Source organism: Gopherus evgoodei, chromosome 1 (assembly GCF_007399415.2).
Source record: "Gopherus evgoodei ecotype Sinaloan lineage chromosome 1, rGopEvg1_v1.p, whole genome shotgun sequence".
Lineage (NCBI taxonomy): Eukaryota > Metazoa > Chordata > Testudines > Testudinidae > Gopherus > Gopherus evgoodei.
Genome location: NC_044322.1, coordinates 115,178,669 through 115,200,520, shown reverse-complemented (window position 1 = coordinate 115,200,520; position 21,852 = coordinate 115,178,669). Strand labels below are relative to the sequence as shown.

At 38.4% G+C, this 21,852-nt stretch overlaps 2 long non-coding RNA genes across 3 annotated transcripts in view; one reads left to right on the top strand and one right to left on the bottom strand.

Moving 5' to 3' along the window:
* Positions 1–15,918, bottom strand: part of LOC115654929 — a 22,777-nt gene extending 6,859 nt beyond the window's left edge. Inside the window, exons 1-2 of the long non-coding RNA XR_004001302.1 lie at positions 15,845–15,918; positions 15,004–15,056 (exon numbers count right to left, since the gene is read on the bottom strand). This is a non-coding gene — a long non-coding RNA (uncharacterized LOC115654929). The remainder of the gene's footprint in view (positions 1–15,003; positions 15,057–15,844) is intronic.
* LOC115654923 lies at positions 15,076–21,852 on the top strand. 2 transcript variants are annotated; one of them, XR_004001300.1, is made up of 4 exons: positions 15,076–15,378; positions 16,474–16,555; positions 17,555–17,686; positions 18,795–21,852. It is a non-coding gene; the product is annotated as an uncharacterized LOC115654923 (long non-coding RNA). The 2 variants fall into 2 exon arrangements; XR_004001299.1 differs by lacking the exon at positions 15,076–15,378 and adding an exon at positions 15,593–15,874.

Here is a 21,852-nt window from a genome sequence, read left to right as displayed (position 1 = left end):
ACACACCTAGACACAACTGGGACCATGCACTCTACTATCCTGGCACACCTATATGCTTAAATCGAGGAGATGGCAGGGAGAAGACAGTTCTTCTTCTTAAAATAAAGTAGTTTTACAGAGGTGTTGTGAAAACAGCATGAGTGCATGCCCTGTATCTAAGATTAAAATCTGGCTCCTGGTGGGCATGTGGATAGAATGCCCATGCATAGCTGCCAGACTGGCATGATAGATCATAGAGGCTACAAAGGAACAGTAAGAATCTAACCAATTAAACAAATATCACAATAGGCCAGCTCATCTTTACAGTTTATCCTTCTTCAAAAGCTACACGAGTGTCAAAATATGTATTGACCCTAAAAACTCTATCATCTTAAAAATAAGTATATTAATAATTATTAATAATAATAACAACAGTAATAATTACTGGCAGCCCATAATTATAGATAAATATAAATATAGAGCATCTTGAGAAATAGTATGCTTGGATATTGTGTCTTAATTATATATTCCCATATCAGCTTCTCTCAGACACGGCAGGACAAAAGTATACTCAGTACTGCTGTTGTCCATTGTGCTGAAAGGTTTAGCCAGAATCTCATCATGCTCAATCAGTTAGCAATGGCGAGTGTATGACATAGTTAGCCACGTCTGCCTCAGCTGATGTTACCAAAAGCCCTGAACCTGCCAAAGATGATTGTCCCTGATGGCAGGATCCTAAGGTTTATTGTCAAGTCTCTTGTCACTGACATGTGTGATTTAAGGATGTAGTATCAGACAATGGGGTGATATCTCCCACTACTGGATCAGAAATGTAGAGCTATGAGAGCCCAAGGGCTCGACCTTGACTCAATACTTGCATATACAAATTGTCCTCTCTCTCTCATTTGCCCATGCTAAATCAAAACCTAAATTTGTGCAAGCAAATTTGGTAATTAGATACATTGTATGTGCAAAAACAGCATTTGTGCAAACTGCATGTGCATCTGTTGTAGCCTTCTAAGTGTGGGTGTCTAACATAAAATGAAAACACTCTGGCAACTCCTCCAGTGAAGATAAATATAAATTTAAAAAAAATTACATTGAAGTGACATAAGGAAGTCACAGTCCTGCTAGAGTGACTTTTGCAACAAATAACTTTGTTAGCACCCCAATACGTCAGTTCTGGGTTCAGTAACCCACATTAGGTTCGATTTAATTAGATACCGAGAAATTGCAATGAAGTCTGATGCTACCTCCCTAATTCATGTTCATAAGACCAAAAAAAAAAACCAAAAACAGAGTTTAACCTTGAATTTCCTGGCTCAGTCTGGTTAAAACATGACCCATAACATTAATTAAAATGTGGCTTTCTGGTTTATTTCAAGCGCCATGTTGTAGTGGGGGAAATATGGAAAGTATTTTTTTATTCCTTGACATGATATGTGATATAAAATAGGCTGTTATAGGCTGCTCATCTATTTAATTTAATACATCATCCACATCACAAAGCACATAATATTTTGTTCCCTGATTTCTAACTGGTTCTCACTTATCTCTCTGAAGAGGAATAGACAGAACAAATGCTGACGTATTTTAATTAGAAGTCAGAGATAAATTTCTAATATTAAATATTTGCCTCTCAAAACAACTGACCAACTTCTGCCCATGTAGATTTACACTACACACATTGACATTTATTTGACACATATATGCTGCTCAGTTGGAAAAGGGCATACATTGCTCAATAGTCTCTTGCTTTAGTATGTCCAACACAGAGACATACAATATCATACACCAGGAATTTAAGTCAGCACACATTTCACTACTGATTTCACATATGGGCCTGGAGTAACTTTTCTCCTAATATGGTGATAGCACATGCACTATTTAAATGAGTCCTTATTCTGAGCCTTATAAATATGCACCAGATGTATCTTTTGTAAATGTTACGTTTTTCAACATCTCAGCATTTGTGAGTAGTTGAAAGCTATATCAGCCATGCTTTAATGGGGCATAAAAGTGTGTTGCATTCAAAGAAATGGCATACCATTGTAACAGGCAAAATTAGAAGTGCTGTCAATGGCTACATTTTCATGTTATCAATTTACACTGTTTAATATGATGCTCTGTTTTTATGTGTGTGTATTTTTAATTGATGTCTATACATCCATATACACACACAGGTGTTATTTTATGGCAGTGAAAAGTAACCGATACAAAACAATAGCCACAGCAAATTAACTGATTCCTAGAATTGTATCAGTGCATTTACAGTAGTCGCAAGCTTGCAATTAAGTAATTCAGTAGATGTCCTGAGTTTGCCCAGGATCAGCTTTAACATAGAAAGCAAGCACACACACACACTGTTGCCCTCTACTGAATGGAATCAGAACTGTTCAACCATATGTCATAGGCCCTATACTGATAACAGCTAAAAAAGTATCTCCTGTTGCTTAAGTGGAGTAGCCTGTACATTTGCAATAGCAGGATCTGACTTGTCCCCCTGCTAACATGGAGCTCAAAGTGATCATGGTGTGCAACACAGTGAAAACCTAGGCTGTCACCAATTCAGTGCAGTATAGAGATAGCTCATTTTAGGCCATATCCTCCCATTCTCATGCAGAATGATGTAGAAAGGGAGCACTTCATTTAAAAATGGCGTATCATTTAGGGAAAGGAAGGCTTGTGAACATGTGGAAGAAGCAAGGAGTATGGTCAGAGTTACTCATAGTTTGGAGATCCATGGACACTGACTATGCAGATCCTGCAGATCTCTGGCCATATGAGTTTATGCCCCTTGGCTCTGTGCTGTTCCTGGCCCTCCCCCAGCTAAACAATAGTATCACACTGGGGACAGTTGATGCTGTTGTCTTGGCTCCTCCCCAGCACAATAGGTGTCTATCTGTGACTGATCCCTCACAGAGCACATACTGTGAGCTCATGTTAGGTCACTCACCTTATTATGAACATTTATTTTCTCCTTTTAAGAATTTGCACCTGACCATATCTCGAGAAAAGGAAAGGTCTCAACTGTTACATAGTCACTATCATTTGACTGCTAGAATGCCATTTGCTTTTAAGTTTCATGTTAGAACAGTTTCATGCCCCTCACTCAGGCAAATCAATTCAAGGGCTGAGCCATATGACACGTCAGTAAACATAAGGGCATCCTGGCATTTTTGGAAATAGTTTAACATCCCACAACTATTTTTATTCTCAGGTTCATGGGCTTATGAATGAGAAGAATATCACTGGATAACTGCCATTCAGAAATATGTGTCGAAAAATCCTAGATGTCTGTGCATCTGATGGAATGATCAAAAACACTCCAAAAATGCATATGCTAAACTTTTAAGAAATGCACTTTGCTGAAATATATCCTGCAACTAATGTCACATTTCAGATACATTTTAATTGTATTTTTACATTTGATATTCAAATTGGAAAAGTATATCTTATTAAACACAACACTTGGCTTTGCTACTTTAATAAAAAATAAGTTGTTAAGGGAAAGAAAAGCAAAACTACTGATTCTTTTCCTTATGATGATCAAATGAGTCTTTCATGTTGTATCTTACACTTCATTTTTTTAGCATTTTGAGGCAAATAGCAGATATCAAAACTTAGTAAAAAATCAAAGACATACTCAGTTTTTCCAAACTGTCATGCTACTTATCTTGTATTAACTGATCTCTTAGGTAGCATAAGCTTATTTAATTGCTACTGAAGATTATTTGGATGAAAAAAGAGATGACACTTTCTCTTACCTCTCAAAAAAGACAAAACTATATTTTCCAAACAGCCAGATTCTGATCTCCTACACACATGCACAAGTGCAATAGCTAATGTTAAAAGGTTTGATAGGAGCTGCATATCTAAGATTGCACTCTGGATCACTGATTGTACATTCTATACTTAAAATGACTTAATCTGAAAATATATTTTATTGCTGAGTAATTCATATTGTGTTACATTAAAAAAAAAACAGCTTTCCGATTTTATTTCTAAAGGGCAGTTATGCATGCACAATAACTACATTTCAAAAGGAGTTTTAGTAGGTTAGCAAAGTGCATATGCATGTATCCCCACTGACATGATAGACCGTAATGGCTGCGGTCTGTCATGTCAAGCATCTGCATATTAAACAGTCCCTAAGTACACATTGACACAGCAGACTCTAATAGCTCTGAAGCTGTAACAATCTATTGAGTCAATAATATACATGTTAAAGAGCATCTTGTATACTTCCATCAATATATTTTATCTTTTAGTTAATTTGTTTCTTCTTTTTATATATATATATATATATAAAGAAGAAACAGTGGAGATATATATATATATATATATATATATATATATATTTTCAGTGTTAAGGCTATAATGACCTTTGTCCTTAACACAATGTCACAGATATGTAACATATGTCATACACGTGTTCTCCGTAGCAGAATCCATCCAGAACAGGGCAGTTCTTAAAAGGGTTATTGTAATATTTTACACTGCCAACATACAAACTTTCAGGTTTGTAGCTGTTCAAGACAGGGTAGAATTATTCTCTTCCCTTTGGTGCACCTGATCCAAAGCCCGCTGGAGTTGTTGGAAAGACTCCAGTTGACTTTACAGGGCTTTGGATGAGGCCCTGCGTGAATCTGCTTTTTTCCTATTGTATATTTCCTTATAATTAAATGAAAAAGGTCACGGGGAGAATGAAACAAAATGCAAATAGTTTAATTGCTATTATCATCAACAAAAAACTAAGAAACCAGGACAGAGATTTAAAAAAAAAGCCACCATTTCATTAAATTTGAATTAAGTCGGATGCTACATCCTTAATTCATCATTACATGACCCTAACACCTTTTACATAGCAAAACAAGGAAACTATTATTAAACATCAAAAAATGGCAACTTGATCTCCTTAATCTAAATAAGTGGAGGAAAAAATCTCACTCAGCACTTCCAAACTTATACCATGTCACGGTAACATGGTCCAGCCCTTACTCATCACAGACCTTCCCTCCTGGTTTTATATTTCAGAAAAGGGTTCCTTTTCCATAATAAATAATAATAATACCTTGCACTTTTTAAAGGTGGGTATGAATTATTATTCCGATTTTACCGATAGAGAAACAGGCACAGAGAGATTGCATGACCTCTGTAAAATTTACAAATGTTTGAGGCCTGATTCTCCTCTCACTTGCACTAGTTTTACATTGGCACAAGTCTAGAGATTTCACTGGAGTTACTCCTGACTTATACCAGTACAAGCGAGAACAGAATCAAGGCCAATATTTCCATTCCTCTTCCTAGGAATCTCTGTGTTGCTCACTTTCTCCATCCCATTCCTGGTCCCCTGACACAATCAAACCACACCTTGTATCATGCTGCACTTCAACACAATCTCACCCTAACCTGGACCTACCTGGCTGGACTTCTCCCTGTCATTTATAAACATGACAAAAACTGATCGGAATTGCATTCTAGTAATACGGCAACAACTTTCCTTGTATAACTCCACAGGCCTAAAACCTATAATTGGATCCTCCTGGGCAGACCCCCATTGGGTTCTGTCCAGCCTCAGAGTTCTGCACGCATAGACATACCTGCAGGACTGGGACTTTAGAATCTCTCAGAGATTTTTGTTAACTTAATCCTATATACCCACTAAGGCATAAGTATTTATTACTGGGCTTTACAAACAGTGGATAATTCAACACACACAGCAGCCATGACCCTCATTATTTTAGTTTCTATGCTGAATAGCTAACAAATAAAAACTTTTTGTCAGTGACACAAGATTTTTTTAATTTATAAAAGGCATCAAATTATCAACATTCAAGGTTAGTGAACAAAATTTGAAGATGGAATGCAATGATACAGATGGACCAAATCTTGCTCAGGATTACATCTAACCTAAATCACAGAGGAGCAGATTGTACAAATTACCCATGGTCTAGAGCTAGGAGATTATGGAAATCTGCTCTGCACCCCAAGGAGTTTTTGGAGGGATTGTCTCAAGAAGGAGACAATTTTCCCTCCAGCTTCCTAGCACAGCAAGGCAATTCATCACCACGGGACGCTGCAGTGTGCTCCTCTCTCTGCAGCTAGCAGTTATAGGCATGGTCTCACCCCTTGTAGGGAAATTTGTATCTCCAGGGACTCATAGCAGGAGCTCTGAGTTAAAGGGACTGTAACTGCCCCTAATTCTTGCTCTGGGAATGCAAGGGCTTCTTGTGCCCTTCCACTCTTCAGCCAGCACACCAAGAGCCAGGGACAATCTAGCCCTGATGAAGACAAGTATGTCACACAACAGGGCCGTGTGTGGTCTAATTGTAGAAAATCTACTACTCATTTGGCTCTACCATCAGCGCATAACTAGCCACACAGCCCTCTACTCACTTAACAGGTTGCTCTCACTGTGCTGTGTTCGCACTGAGCGTTCCCAAATATTGGCGGATCCAAAGCCCATAGAAGTCAATGAGAAGATTCCCAGTTACTTCAAGGGGCTTTGGATCAATCTGTACATCCTTAGTAGCATGTGTGAGAGCATGTAATTTGGCTATGGCTGTGCTTTCACACTGTCCTTGCTCATGGGACCTGACCCCTTCCACGCTGGTGAACTATAGCTAGCTTGCCCACAGCTTTTATTTTCATTGCTGGGCACAGCACATGGAGTCTCCAATTTACCAGTGAGCTACAAGTGGAGTAAGTGGCTGACAATCATGGGTGTCTGGCTTCTGTACACACTTAGCCAGAGTAAAATTTGATCTACTAGCTGTGAAAAAGCAGCTCATGTCACATGTGCTGCAAAGCCCAGCCAGAACAGACTGAAGTTTAATTATGGCAACGTTAACCTACAAAAAAGAGAACAAAAATTTAAACTGCTTAGTATAAGGTGCTGCATGTCCCAGACATCAAGGAGGGAAAAAAAGAATTCAGCACATTAGGAATGTAAAGCTTTTGATTTGCTTTTTCTTTCCACAGAGACTAAGGTCCAAACCAACAGTGCTCCCACTCATTATGACACCCTAGCATGAATTCTATGAGTAGAGCTTCTGATTTTTGGCTTTAACTAATAAACACGATAAAACGCCCAGGATACAGGGAAAAAAAGAAAAATCGGTGTTTATCCAATAAACACCAGAAAAACACTGGAAATGGTTACTTGTGTCTAAGGGTTTGTTCATAGAGCAGTAATGTGCACTCTGGGGATGTGATGTCTCAAATGCACTAAGATGTTGTGCATTAATTGGGCTGTGTACACCCCGCTGGTGTATACTAAAGGTTACCTAGTACACTTCAGCAATAGTGCTTTTTGAAATAGTATTACATTAAAACACACTAGGGAACATTACAAAGAGATTACTCATTACAGTATCATGGAACTTCAAACAGCTCCAGGCCACAGCACTGTTGTGTGGCGGATGTCACGTTGCTCGTAGGTATGCTTTCTGTTTTGGGGGATTTATTAATTTCATTCTTGATTCTTTATTTTTAGCAATTTTTGAGGTTTCTGTAGAAGTCCAAAAATCAGAGGGTTTCAGAGGTTCCTCTTCCTATATACTGAACTGACTAATGTATATAGTGTATATAATGTATATACATTAGTCATTACAGTATATAGAAAGAGGAAAGCCCAAAAACCCAATTTTGGGACTTCTACATAAAGCTCAAAATTTTCTAGAAATAAACCCTGAAATATGAAATTAATAAACCCTCAAAAACAAAATCCCTACCTATGAGCAACGTGACATCCAACCCAGAACATTAGGGTGGACTGGCACTGCCTGAAGGGGACAGATTTCAATTTCATGATAGAGATGTTGCCAGTAGAATGTATGCTACTGTGTCAGAACACATGGGGGCTGGTGATCAGCAGGGAGTTGAGACTACAGGGCCTCTAGAAAACTAAAAGACAAGTAAATGTGATATATGTTGAAATGTCCCTTTCGTAAGGGTAAATTATCAGTGCATCAGTGCATTATCAGGCATCCATTTCCCATTCACAGTTGTGGCCACTATGCAAAACCAGTTCACATCATAGTGCTGAAACTTGCTCTTCAGTATTATTCTAATATATTTTTGTTAGTTAATAAAGTCAAGGAAGAGTTTAAACCAATAGTTTTCTTCTTTCCAATAACTTGGTGGCTTCCTCTTTATGTACCCTGTGTATTAGACAAATGTAGTTAATAGCAGCCCGATCTGATTGGCTGACATCTGTTTCTTTATGGGATTTATATTTGCCAAGTAGCCGGACAGCAATATCTATTTAGTATTCATCGAAAGTACTTACAGAACAATAATGACAATAATTGCTTCTGATTCTTGTGTTTACAACACTGCCAAAGTATCATTAGGGCCTTATTTATGGATAATAATGCTTATTAATCACAATTATTTGAATTTTGGAATGTATTAGATTAATATTCTTTTGTATTTCAGTTCTGTATTAATGCTGTGAAAGGCATTTATTGAGTGAAACTCATTGGGACAGCATATTTTGGAAAAGTAAATCATCTAAGCAATTTTCAGGTAATAGATAAAGAAATTATGTGCATACCAGATGTATGTGCACAGTGAGCAATAGATACCACTACTAAAATCAGCACCTGTGGACTAAAACCAGGGGCAGACTCTGAAAAGAAAATACTCTGAAAGGGATACTGATATTACAGGTTAGTTTGCTTTTAGAAATACTATTGAATAGAATGCTTTTTATTATTTTGAATAAATATTTTCTTTTTTGTCTGTTTTTAAACTCAATCTTTAGTAATGTATACTATACTGGGGGAGAGTTTTTGCATGAATTCTAAGATTCATGGACACTTGAAAGGTTGCTAACATAGGAAGTATAGTATAAGAAAGACCTAATTTTGGATGTAAATAATTTCAGCTTTTATAAATCAGTGTCTGATAGTGCTGGAATAATATGATGGAATGAAAGCGTAAGAGGAAATGACAGTTGTAACAAGAGAAAACCTAACCCTAAATCTAAATATCAGCTGCCATATATTCATATTCTCCTTTTGTCCTTCTGTAGTACTTACAATTCTGAAAAAACACCAGAGCTACTGTAGTACCAAACTCTCGGATTTTTGGTGTGCAGCCAGCTCCATAAATTTGCATTTAAACAAATAAAATCCAGAACAGTGTCATATGTCTTTTTTCCCTGAGATGGTTCTTCAAGCGTAATTTAAAGAGGCACTGTCAACTTAAAAAATCACATTTTGGTCTGATTTGTTTTTCCCTGACTGTTGATGTAACACTTATGCTTACTATCACTGAAAAAGATTACAGAAACTATCTTCCTCTATTCTGTGTAGTAGGTCACTTCCCCCTGTCCATGTGATTCTTTTATTCAGCATCCACGGAAACAAAAACATTTTTAAAATAACTGTAAAAGCACAAATCTAGGGAAGTTGGGAGGAACACTTAGCTCTGGTGAAGTACCTGAAACTACACTTAACTCACATATTTAATATTTATATAAGCTGACAGTGTCTGTTTAAAATGTAAGTATTTCACCTATTAATATTTTGGCTAGCTTTATGAAATACATTTATAAAACACATGCATACAGGTTTACTGAGAATCTGAAAGCATTAAGCAACAGTCCATGCTGTATATAGCTTGACCACTATTAGAAGAATCAAAGATATTTTTAAAATATTTCATAAGAGATGAGCCCAAGTAGCAAAGATCAGGCCCAGATTTGAAGCGAAGTTTTACTAAGTTCAGTTCCCAAAGAACTATCCCACTGCTCAGAGGTGGGGCAGGTCTGTAGTTGTAAGGCCTGGTATTATCCTTTGCTTGACCCATTGTTATTGACATAAAGGAAGTTCAGATCCAAACTAAGAGCTAGGTCTTGCCGAATTTTGGAACGTTTGGCTGAGGGGCTTTGACTAGGCCCATTCCTAATTTCTACTCATCAATATCTGACAAAAATTGTTTCAGACATTGATCATGTTACTGAAGGTCTTTGACTAATGATCAATCATCCTTTTTAGTTCTTTTGATTCTACTGTACTAAACAAAATTCCATAATGTCAGCATTTGAGTGTTACATGATTAATTACAATGGTACAGTACGTAACATCATACCTTCCTCATTCTTGTTTATTGCACTCCTACAGAAAGTTTAGATTGGTGGTTACAATTCAGTTTATTACACTCGGAAATTTGTCCTTTTTAAGGAGGTCCAAAAAATATACTTCTTAGTATTTCCAAATCATAGCACGAAATCTGTGGAAGAATATAATAAGATCTTAACTTGTGTAACCTAAAATGGCAGCATTGAAAGCATAACTCACCATATGCAGCTTCTGGTCTCCCTGTATTTAATTGTATTAAAGTATTTGTAGCACTGGTATCACTTTTTTTTTCAAAATGTTTTTAGTGTTTTAGGGACTGTTCCTACTCTCCAGACTGTAAATGGCAAAACTACCAACAGTTCTACATGGAATTATAGTACTGGCATTTACATCATTGGGAGCAATAAAGAACCTTTGTGCATGGGGTACGGTGATTGTTTTGAGGGAGAGGGTGTTATACTACTGCTTTCTTCAATATTCAGTATTCCTTTTATCCTGAACATCCTCTACAGAAAGAAATCTAAATTCCAAACAACAATCTTTAGCCCAGATTTTCAAACCAGCACACCAAGGCCTAGGTTCCTTAATCCATATTTAATTTCTCGTGGCCTGGTTTTCAGAAGTGATGAGCTCCCACAAATCCCCCTGAAGTCAATGGCAGTTGTAAGTGCTCAGCATCTTTGAAAATCAGGCCACTTGCATTTAGGTGGGGTCCTAAACATAGATATAGGAGTAACCAAATTTGTTGAAAATGTTGGCCTTAATGCACAATATAAGGACCTAATCCTGCAAACTCTTACTCACATAATCAATGGGACAACTCATCTGAGTAAGGGCTTGCAGGACCAGATCTCAAAACAGTGCTAAACTGTAAACTGCAAACCTACCTGCTTATATTAACAGTGGGACTGCTACAGGTTAAACTTTAGGATGTAAGGGTACTAAAAATCTAAGACCAATGTAGAACAATTTTGTCTGAGTAATTTGTTCTCTAATAGTACTATTGCAATTACGATACACAAAGAAACATTTCAACATGAAGCTAGAAAAGGCCTAGCCATATAAGTAAGTTTGAAAATAATCTTTTTTTCTTGCTTTATTTTACTTACTATATTTCTCAGTGGAACTATATTGTGTCTGCCTGTCTTTAGTGTAGCCTTAATTGTCAAATTGTAATTCTTTTTGCTTTCAAACCACATGATTATTCTGTATTTATCCCTCCAGATACATAACGTGACCATTTCTCTTCTTTACTTTTATATCATTTATAGCTACTATAGTTTTGAATTCATAGCCCCACTTCATTAATTGGCTTGATGTAAGGGCTTCGTTCACATACTTGAATGGAATTTGCTCAGCAAATTATATCTGTATATAAAACACCATCTTTATTAATCTGTTAGAAAAAATTAGGAATAAAAATAAAACCATACGTCACCATCTGATATGCTATCAACCAAAAAGTACACTCTTGTCTACATCTAAATATCCCTGTAGGTGTTATATATTTTTAATACATGCTGTATATTTTGTATTTTTTTCTCTGTTGTAGCATGTCTGATTTCTTTAATTCCAAACTTTTAAAAAATGTTAAGGCACCAACCATGGGAGTAGATTTAGTATGATTTTCATTATGATAAGTTCAATAATTATCCTTTAAGTATGACATGAAAGTCTCATTGTTTTAAAAAGTTTCTTCTGGAATAAACATCATCATTCATATTGGTATAACAAAATTTAAAACAAAAAACAAAAAAAAGTGGAAATAAAAATGTGTGTTTATAGAAAAGAAATTCACGTTTAAACAAACATGGAGGAAAGGGCAAAACTGTTTAACAATTCATTTTTTTTCCTATCAGAACAGATTAGAATTTAAAATCTCGATAGCAAGATTTAAAAAGAGATTGGACATTTATATAGAGAAGACAACACCAGACAGAGTTATCATAACTAATAAAAAAATTGGAAGAGATATTAAACATCATGAGTCAGGGCTTTAGCCCATCTCTAACTAGTAGAATTCAGGAAGAGACCTAATGTGGGGGTAGATTACCCCACATCTGCCTATCACAAGGTTCATCCACTTTCCTCTGAAGCATCTGATTGACCCCTGTTAGAGACAAGATATTGGACTACATGAACCTTTGGTCTGATCCAGTATGGCAATTCCTATGTTTTTCTGTCCCTAATGAGAACTTCAATATTTCCTAATTCTTGTCAGTGTCTTGTGTAATTTGTAAGGTAGAAAAATTTTCACAATCATCTGGATCCAACACCACTTTCTGATCTCTAACTCTTTTAAAAAGCCTAACCCTGCATTCTTTACTTAAAGGCAAATTCTGCTTGCCTTAATTGTTGAAGCCAAAGAGAATTTTCCTTGATTAAAGTGAGCAGGATCTTGGCCCTCATTTCTCATGCTGGAATAATTGTTATTGACCTAACTGGGATCACAATATGGCACTCAGATCTTACTCCAGCAAACTTCTCGTAGATTTTAATGAGAAGAAGATATGGCCTTTATACCACCCCCATTATAACCCCACTGCAGTCAATGGAATTTATGTCAGAGTGAGGATTGAGAGACAGATCCTGCTCATTTTATTCAGGCAAAACTCCTATTTGGGTCAAAAAATACAGTAAGCAGAATTTGGCCCTGGGCGAGGAACATAGGGTTTAGCGATATACATGCTCATTTGTGCTAGATCAAAACCAGAAAGTGTTGAAGTCAAAAGGAGTTATGCATGAAGAAGGACTGAGGGCCATGTCTTCATCTCACTGAAAACATTCAATGGGACCACAATTTGGAGTTGGAATGCAGAATTTGGCCCTAATGCAATCCTGCCAATAGCTTTTATTGTGATAATTTTAATATTGTAGTATTTTAAAAAAATCCAGTGCCAAATGTTACATGATTTGCTGTAAACAAAAGCAAGTATATTGTACAGATTACTATTCTAATCTGCATTAATTTTAAAACCAAATATGATTATTGTTGTGTTATCTGACTTCATGTTTTCTATAAATGTCCCTTTATGGTTTTAGTTTTAGTATGTATAAAAAAATGCAAGAATTATGGAGTATGTCAATTCACTTCATCTCATTAATCAGCTACCTGATGTTTTTCTTGCAGTGTAGTGGAAAGTAAAACAAAGGTTCTTTTTTATAACGTCCAAAATTAAATTCCTATTCCACAATGTTTATATTCCATGTGCAAAATTACCTGATATGTTTAGACATCTGACTTCAGTTCTTTAATAAATTGCTTCATTGGCAAAATGTTGCATTTAAAATTTAGAATTTAAAATGAACTACTTCTGTTTTCTTGATATGGAACAATTTTTTAAGTTCACAGTAATGTTAAATATGATGCATTTAAAATATTAATATTTCACATGTATTATTCACTGACTTCCAGGTGTCATAGCAAGTTAGTGACTTTTCATATTTCAAAGAAGAATTGTTTCTTTTTTCAATACTGATGTTCTATTAATTCACTTTGTTATATCACTCCAGTTCAGGCAAACAGAATTGCACTAAATTACTTATGACAAAAATCATGCTGAAGTTGCTGACATTATATAAAATTTCATTTTCCATTACTATTTTATATGGTCTTATCTTGCTAGTGTCTTTTTCAAGTGCAATACATCGCCCTCATTAGTTAGTTTTAGAAACACAGGTATATGCATGAACATTAAATGTTGAGCGAGAGTGCATGTGGGTATACATATTATACATTCTATCAGTTAAGTGGATTTTACAGAGCAAAATTTCCAGTAAATTACATGTAAATATTCTTTATGAACATGCAGTCTAATTTACAGTTTCTTTGGTGGAGCCTCAACAGATCCAGTTACTGCTGTCTTTTCAGTAACTTACTGTGATTTTCTGTTCCAGCATGAGTTTTAAAATATATAAAAGGCAAAGCAATTGAGAACTTTCCGGTTATAAAGGCCTGAAGGCAAACAGCTTCCTCATCAAGTCCAAAGAAAGGCAAAAATTCTGGATGTGAAAAGAGAACCTATTTATGACCCTGTAACATTCATATTCTTCATACAAAGATCACATGGCTACTTAACTATCCCCAAAGATATGATGGAAAACATACCTGGAGATGCTGAAAGGCTTTAATGAGTGAATCAGCAAATAATTATAAAATGCCCTTCAACAGTTAGATAATTACAAAGCACTGGATCCAGAACAGTGAACAGTAGTGAAATTACTGATAAATAAATGTAAAGATCTAAAAATATACATGGCTAGTTGTCTAACCAACTCTTTCTGAATGTCATCAAAATCAAACCTTGCTGTAGGTAGGAATGCAATTCCAAGGTTATTCATAACTAATCTTCAAAGACACATTAATATATATTTTTAAGTATATGCTCTGAACTTTCAGATTTGCTACATTTTTTAATGTAGTACAGGTAAGGTCTCCCATATTGGTTTAATCTCTGCCATGTTTTCAATTTGGAATTTAATAAATCTGAACATTTTCAAAAAAAATACATTTGATCCAAATCTTTTAAAATAAATAAATAACCCCCTTCTCGTTTGTGACCACAACAAAACGATTTGGATGACAGTAAACAACATGAGAGTCTCCGGGTCTGTAGCATGGAAGAGTCTTCTATTTCTATCATTTCTTTAGACGCCAGGATTTTGACAGACAAACTAGACCCCCAACTCCAAATTAACAACAGAAGTAAGACACCATCATATAGACAAACAAAGTCAAATGCGCTCTTTTCTGTCTAGCCCACCTCAAATATTAAAAGAACCTGAACAAAGCAAGTGCACATCAAGCTAGAACCAATTAAGGAACCGAAATGTATTTATAAACACACAGAGAGACAGAGGGAGACACACACACACACACACAACTTACTGGGCACACTGGAAGGGATGGATTTTCTCCCCCAGTGATACCTACCTTAGGAATGTTCAGGAAGGCACTGGGTTAAAGTGTAATCCCCTTTGATATTTCTGATCCAGTTTCACGCGGAGTAGCGGGGGGAAGGGAGAGGAAGCAAAGAGAGTGCAAGAGAAAAATCAAACTTGGGTACCAAATTATAGATCAGTTAGTGGCGGGGGAGAAGACATAATTAGTGACAGAGTCTGGACGCCCCCGCCTCCCTCCGCACTGGGGGCTGACTGAGTGGGCAAGGGAGGCAGGGCGGGGAGCCAGGCGAGCTGGAGCGGTGCAGGGCTACCCCCTCCTTCCCACCCCGCAGCCTCACCGCAAAGCTACAGCGCGGCTGCGGAGGAGAAGCAGCAGCGGCAGCTACCTGGGAGCAGGCGGAGCCGTGTGCGCAGCGCGGGGCTGGGCGAGCCGGAGGGGCCGGGCAGGGGGAAGGGAACCGAGGGCTGCCGCCAGTCGCTCCGCTCGGCCAGCCGGTCCCCTGGGTGCCGCAGGCGGGCGGCGCTAGGCTGCCAGAGGCAAGAGGGAGCCGCGCAGGGGCGGGGGAACGGGGCTGCGGGTGTGCGCGCGCCCCGGGGGCTGCTGCTGCTCCCTCCTTCAGCCTCCCCCCGCCCGCTCCGCCTCTCTTGCCAAGGCCAGCAGCTCCCGCTTGGCAGCGAAGAGGAGCGGGACTCGCCCCCCCCCCCCCCAGTCCTAAGGAGATGTACTAAAAAGCGAAGAGGAAGGGGCTGGAGGAGGGGGGGCGATTGGGCTCCTGCAACTGCACCAGCTCAAGTGGGAGCCAAGGCTGGAGAATCGATTGCGTCATTTAGAGGGGGTCCCCCCTTTTCTTCCCCGAGCCGGATTGATCTACCTGCCAGTCTGTGCAGCTCTCCCCATCCAGGTGCCGCTGCTGCGCCGGTGTCAGTCCGTCCGCAGAGCTCGGGCGGGGGGAGTGGGGACCCCGCTCGGTAGGTGGCTCGGGCGGGGGAGAGCAGCAGCCAGCCCTTCTCTTGCGAGGCTCAGGGAAGGGTCAGGCCGGGGCGATGAAAGCAATTAAGACGCATCTGCTGTGTTTGCCTTTCCGCCGTCCTCCTCCCGCCTTGAGCCTCTGTGAGCCGTGAAAAGCTGCCAGCTGACGGGCGGCTTCTCTGCTGCAGGATCGCTTGCGCCGCGGTGGATCCCGCAGCGGCACATGTTGTCCGTGCAGCTTGGCTTCAACGCACCCCGGTAGACTAAAAAAAAGGAATTCATTGGTGCTTGGAGGTTGCTGTTTTAATTGCATGGTTGTTGGTTTTGGTTTTTTGTTGGGTTTTTTTTTTTTTAATTTCAAAAAGTTGCCCGTGTGCTGGGGAGGGGGAAGGATGCTCCCTGACCCATCTCCTGGTGCCCAAGGCGTCTGTTGAAAGTGTTAGCCGTCCACTTTTGCATTGCACGGTGGGGTTCATTGAGCCCACTGTCCTTTCCTCCTACTTCAGCTACAAACAAACTTTTCTTCTGCAGAAAGGAAGGAGCTGAGGCTGAGAACCTGAAAATAGCGAATCCCTAGCGGCTTCCCTCGAGCTGCACTGACCCCAGCACACAGGTGAAGGAGCGGTCTGCAGGGCCTGTTTATAACTGACAGAGAGTGTAGTATGCCGTACATTTTAGACAAAATAACAGCCTCGGGAACAATCCCCCTCCCTCCACCAATGGCTGCTTATCCCGGCATTGTTTCCTTCTGTAACTGATCCTCTCTAAGGATGTTTAAACTCAGCTTCAACAATTCAAGTCTTTTTTCCCCCATAGTGTCAATATTAAAAGTGTACATTTTCCCTAATAAGACGCAGATCATGAGAATCTAATATTGCGGCCCATTTTGACTTCAGATATATAAGAGAGAAAATCCACTCCCTAAATGAGTTTATGATATCGATTCTGTAGGGTAATAACCTATGGATGTTGCAAATAGTAGAGGGTGCTTTGTTTTTCATATGGTATAAAGTGATGAGTCTGTCATACTACACACTGATTGATCTTTTATAATATACAATATTTCAGACACACACGCTGATGATACCTTAGGTGTTTGAGGGTAGGGGATACAATATCTTATACATTTGAAGTTTTTATCAGGCAGAGCAGATTACTTTAAGCGTTCAATTTCTCAGCGATCCAATTTTATCGGGATTTACTATCATTTGTGCTGTGCCATCCCTGGGGAAATAATGCTTTGATTAATGTAATCCTGGGCTGGGATCCGCCACATGCCCCTCTCCCAGGAGAAGAGCCCTGTTTGACAAACAAAAACAGAGCAGCAACTATTGCAATCTGCACTCACCTTTAGAAGGCACAAAAAAATCCACCTCTCTCTCGAATACAATAGCAGCATTTCAAAACAATGTGAACTCTTATGAATTTACTCTGAATGCTCCTGATTCAGTGTGGGCTGTCCAGTCCAGCCCTCAACCTCAAAGGCAGCCCAGCGGATGCTGCTCTGTTCCCCACTGAGAAGCAAAAGCATCTCTGGGAAGCCCAGTGCCTTTCTGTAGATCTGCCTGTCCTTGGTCTCTCAACGTTTCTGCCTCTTTGTTTCCCACTGCAGGGCTTGCTGCAAACTGTTTTCAACTCCCCTCATTCAATCCACCAGCAGCCAGAGGCCTATGAAGCTCTGTCATTTCATGAGATTCAGCCACACATACCTGAAGCCATATATACCTCTCAAACCGGGGCAATGGTAAGCAAACCACAGCAAAGTGTTCTAAGCAGTTCAAAAGGAAGGTGGTGGGGCCCCGGAAAACAGCCTTGTACCAAAGATCTTTGTTAAATAAAAAGAAAACATCCCACTTTTGTTATTTTTTAAATATCTAGATTTTTTTCTTTTGTTTTGGAAAGTGCTTTTTTCCCCCAGTGCAGAGCAATATACGTTTAAAAGGCCTAATGAAATCAGCAAACCAAGATCAGAAGTGAACCTGCTTTCCCTTCCTTTCATAACAGTAGGTGAACTGACCTGTAGTCCCCCACATCCTGAAGCACATTATGGGCAGCTGAAATGGTAGTGCAGTGTTTATTTTATTCCACCATAACAAAGCAGGTCTCATGGTGCCTGAAGAGGAGATCCAGTGACAAAGGAGGGCTCTGGCTGAGGTTTTGCCACTTTATTCAAAGTCTGGATTAATAAATCCAGGCTAGGGAGGAGGGCTCTCAAGCCTGAAGATAAGGGATGCGATTTGCACCAGGGTTTTCAATAAGATGCCAGCATCTCTCTCGTGTTTACCCAATGACCGCACTACAGTGACTCAGCATTTACAGTTTCTTTAGGTGTGTTTTTTTTTCCTCTCTTTTTTTCTTTCCTGGTGAAAAACGATGCAATTACATTTCTGCATGCTGATCTGAGCGTTCGAATAACAAGCTTTAAACGCGTTATCAGACGCTTGTTAAAGGGAGTGGGGGTGCTGAGAGAAGAGAGAAATGCTGCATTTTTTTTTTAGAAAGAAATTTAAATTAAAAGCGGCTATAGGAAGAGATCGGCTGCGGCTCCGCTTCAATCAATGCACCGAGGCAGATTAGGAGAAAGTCTCAGTCAAAAAGCGTAAATCACGCCAGGGAAAAGTTACTTTTAGAATTAATTCCTGTCTTTTGCGAGTATAAAATGACTTTCCTATATGGGATTCACTCAGTTTGCCTCACATCCCTCCCTTCAACAGTATAAAATTGTTATTTACATTTTATTTTTAAAAAGTGGATCTTTAATAAGCCACTGTTTGTGGGCGTGTTTGTTTGATCATTTTAACCAAACAGTATAAAAGGCCCCAAACTCACCATTGCTACTATTGTTATGGTAGGTTCCTTGCTTCAGAGGTTGCAAAATTGTCGTGGGAAGTGTACAAATCCATGTTTGGAGCTCAGGATCTCCTCCTTCACAGCCCCATCAAGCAACAAGAATGTTTTAAAAGTAGGATCAGAGGGTTGAATTTTGGGAGGGGGATGCAAAGAAATGATGAACGATGTTAACTTTTGACTGCAGGAGTCGTGATAGAGTTGAGTGAAGCTTCAGGGAAATAAATCATTTAATCCCAGAGCTACCGAAGTCACCTTTTCAAACATTTTGAGGCTTGAAATCATACCGCTGTAAAAGCGACAGAGTACTTAAAAGTATCAAACATCAAGAAATGTAGCTATATTAGGAATGGATCCAAAATGAGAAAAAAATAACCACGCGATCATGAAAATATCAACCAGATTATATCTCCCAAGGAAAACAACAACAACAACAACGGCATCAGCAAAATTGTAGCGCTTGCATTCACTAGAGGAGAATAGACAGCATGTGCATGTTTGTGTGAAATGCCAAAAAGAGCAGCCTTAAGCTTGACCTACTGCAATCTGCGCTGAGCTGCTCAGACAATAGACAAGTTCAAATGTCAAAAAATCTAATAATAAAAACCAGAGCTGCCAAACTGCACGAACTGGTTTCTGCTGTACCATAATTATTCACCCTCTTATCCACTAAGAGACTGCCAGTCTTATGCGCGTAAAAGAAAATCTATGTAATGCATATAGATTTTTTTAAAAAATGTGAAACGCGATTGAGATTGCCAGCGAGCAAATCAGAATATGTCTATTAAAAGCAGGGCTAAGGGTTCCACAGCCTTGGAAAGACGCTAACTTGTAAATCCGTTTTTTATGTTGCTACATGTTCAATTATTCTTATAAATAAAAATCTGCATGTTCGAGGAGCTAGGTTGTAACTATCTATGCGGAGAATTTTAAGGGAGGTGGTGACATTAAGCTTCATATGCAATGTGTCTGCATGGAACTCAAACCAGCAGATAGATTATTCCATTCATTGGAGAACTTTCATTACTATGCATGTTAGGTGCACCCTAAACACAGTAGAGTGTATAATATCAGAAATGTGCTGTTCTAAACGTACCTATATTTTCAAATAGATCTTAATTGTATGTGTAGTACTGTGTTATATTACTAATTTTTTACAGAATCAGAAATTATTTATTACCCTAAACAATAAATAAGGTCCATACTGGAATCCTCACAATTAAATGTATGGATTAAAGATCATCCTGCCTATTGTGTATCTCCTTGTTACTGTAAGCCTTTACAAGTAATATGTCTATTTTCCTCTTTTCTCCAAATTGGCTGGTATAATATCTTTTGTCCAGCTATCAACGGTTATATGAACTACTATATGGGTAAGGTTTAAAAACAGAGCAAATCACATTATCTGGGAATGCTACAAATCTGGAATCCAGTCAACTCCACCTTTTCATCTGACTTCTGTATTATAAAGGAAAACATTTTACGTATAGCATACTGTATATGTAGCATGTCTTTGTTTAACATTTTAATTTGTAAATGCTAATTAGGCAGTTGCTCTCCACAATTATATTATTACACACCTAATCATTCTCAAATATAAGTAGATGAATACTAAATGCAGTAAATAGTATTTCCCAATACCTCGGCACTGTTCTTCATTTTGCAAATGAGTCTTTCCGGACAAAATAATTAAAACAACAAAAACAACAAAAACAAAAAACTCTTTGTAGCTTTGTTTTAATTGTTCTGGCACTTAAGGCATAAACGTGGCGGTCACATCCAAATAATATATTTAACAGCCAGCATGGAAAGTAACTCTATCGAATTAACTTGTTGCTCGTTTTAAGTGCTAATGTTTTCTATTTGCTTTTATTCGCTTCTATGTATACAGACAGTGAGTCATACAGGGATAAGACTGAGGAGTTGACCTACTAGAATTGTTTTTTTGGACTATAAATTCAAGTTGCATTTGAGGTAGAAAAAAGACAAAGCACGAACTGCACGAAAATGCAGTATTTTTCAAATGTGGGATATTAACCATCACTGGCCTCTCTAAACTCAAAATCCCATGGTCATATGTCCAAAAACTGTTTGATAAACAATGGTAAATCCAAGACTATGTGGTGACCCTTGTGAAGAAAATTGCACTATAGATATGTTCCCTAATAGTCTGGGAAATAGTCATTGCTTTATTGGGTAAATGCGGTATGGTGGGAAGTTTTAGTCATGTAAATATCTCCATGCATTTTCAGTCATGTTCAATACACGGCAAGGCTTAACTCAGCTGTGAAAGTGAAGGCATGTGAACGCTTTGCACATGGCAAAAAGAGAAATGTCTATTTTTTCATTGTTTCTTTTGCTGTTTACTTCTCTCTATTATGCTTTTTGAACAGTGACTTAGCTTTCCACCAGATACCACATTTATGGGCAATATTATTTCCAGGATGTAATTGGTCTTTATACTGTAAAGACAAAGAATAAAACTTGCAGTCACACTGAAACTGACGAAGTTCTAGTTGGAGAGAACAACCTGTCTTCAGGGCCTGGCAGAGTTTGTTATGATTATGCATCAAGCCTGCGCCTGCCCCACCAGCGCTCCCTGGCACTTCCACTTTTACAGGTGTTTAGCTGGTGCTAAATGAATGTTAACTTGCTGGTGTGTATATAGATATACAGATAGACCTTCATAAGAACAAACATATGTATTTATCAATAAAATCACAGAAGTAAATTGGTTACTTTTGTGTCCCATGCAGCCACCTAGAAAAAGAAATAACAAGAATGGGCTCCTGGAGCAATATGTTAAGACTATGCACAATGTGTTTGCAAAACGACAGAAAATCTATGCAGACACCGAAGTTAAGATTGTTTTATGTCTGTAAATATCTACAGCTGGAACTTCTTGTGTAATTTTTGCATGTGTCTACTGATACGGACTTCAGATTATTTAGATTGTTAACAATGTTATTTTATAGCTACATTCGAGATAGTGAAGTAATTGAAAGAGAGTGAGTGGCTACTTTATTGGGAATATTGCAAATACTTCTGAAGATTTAAAATGGC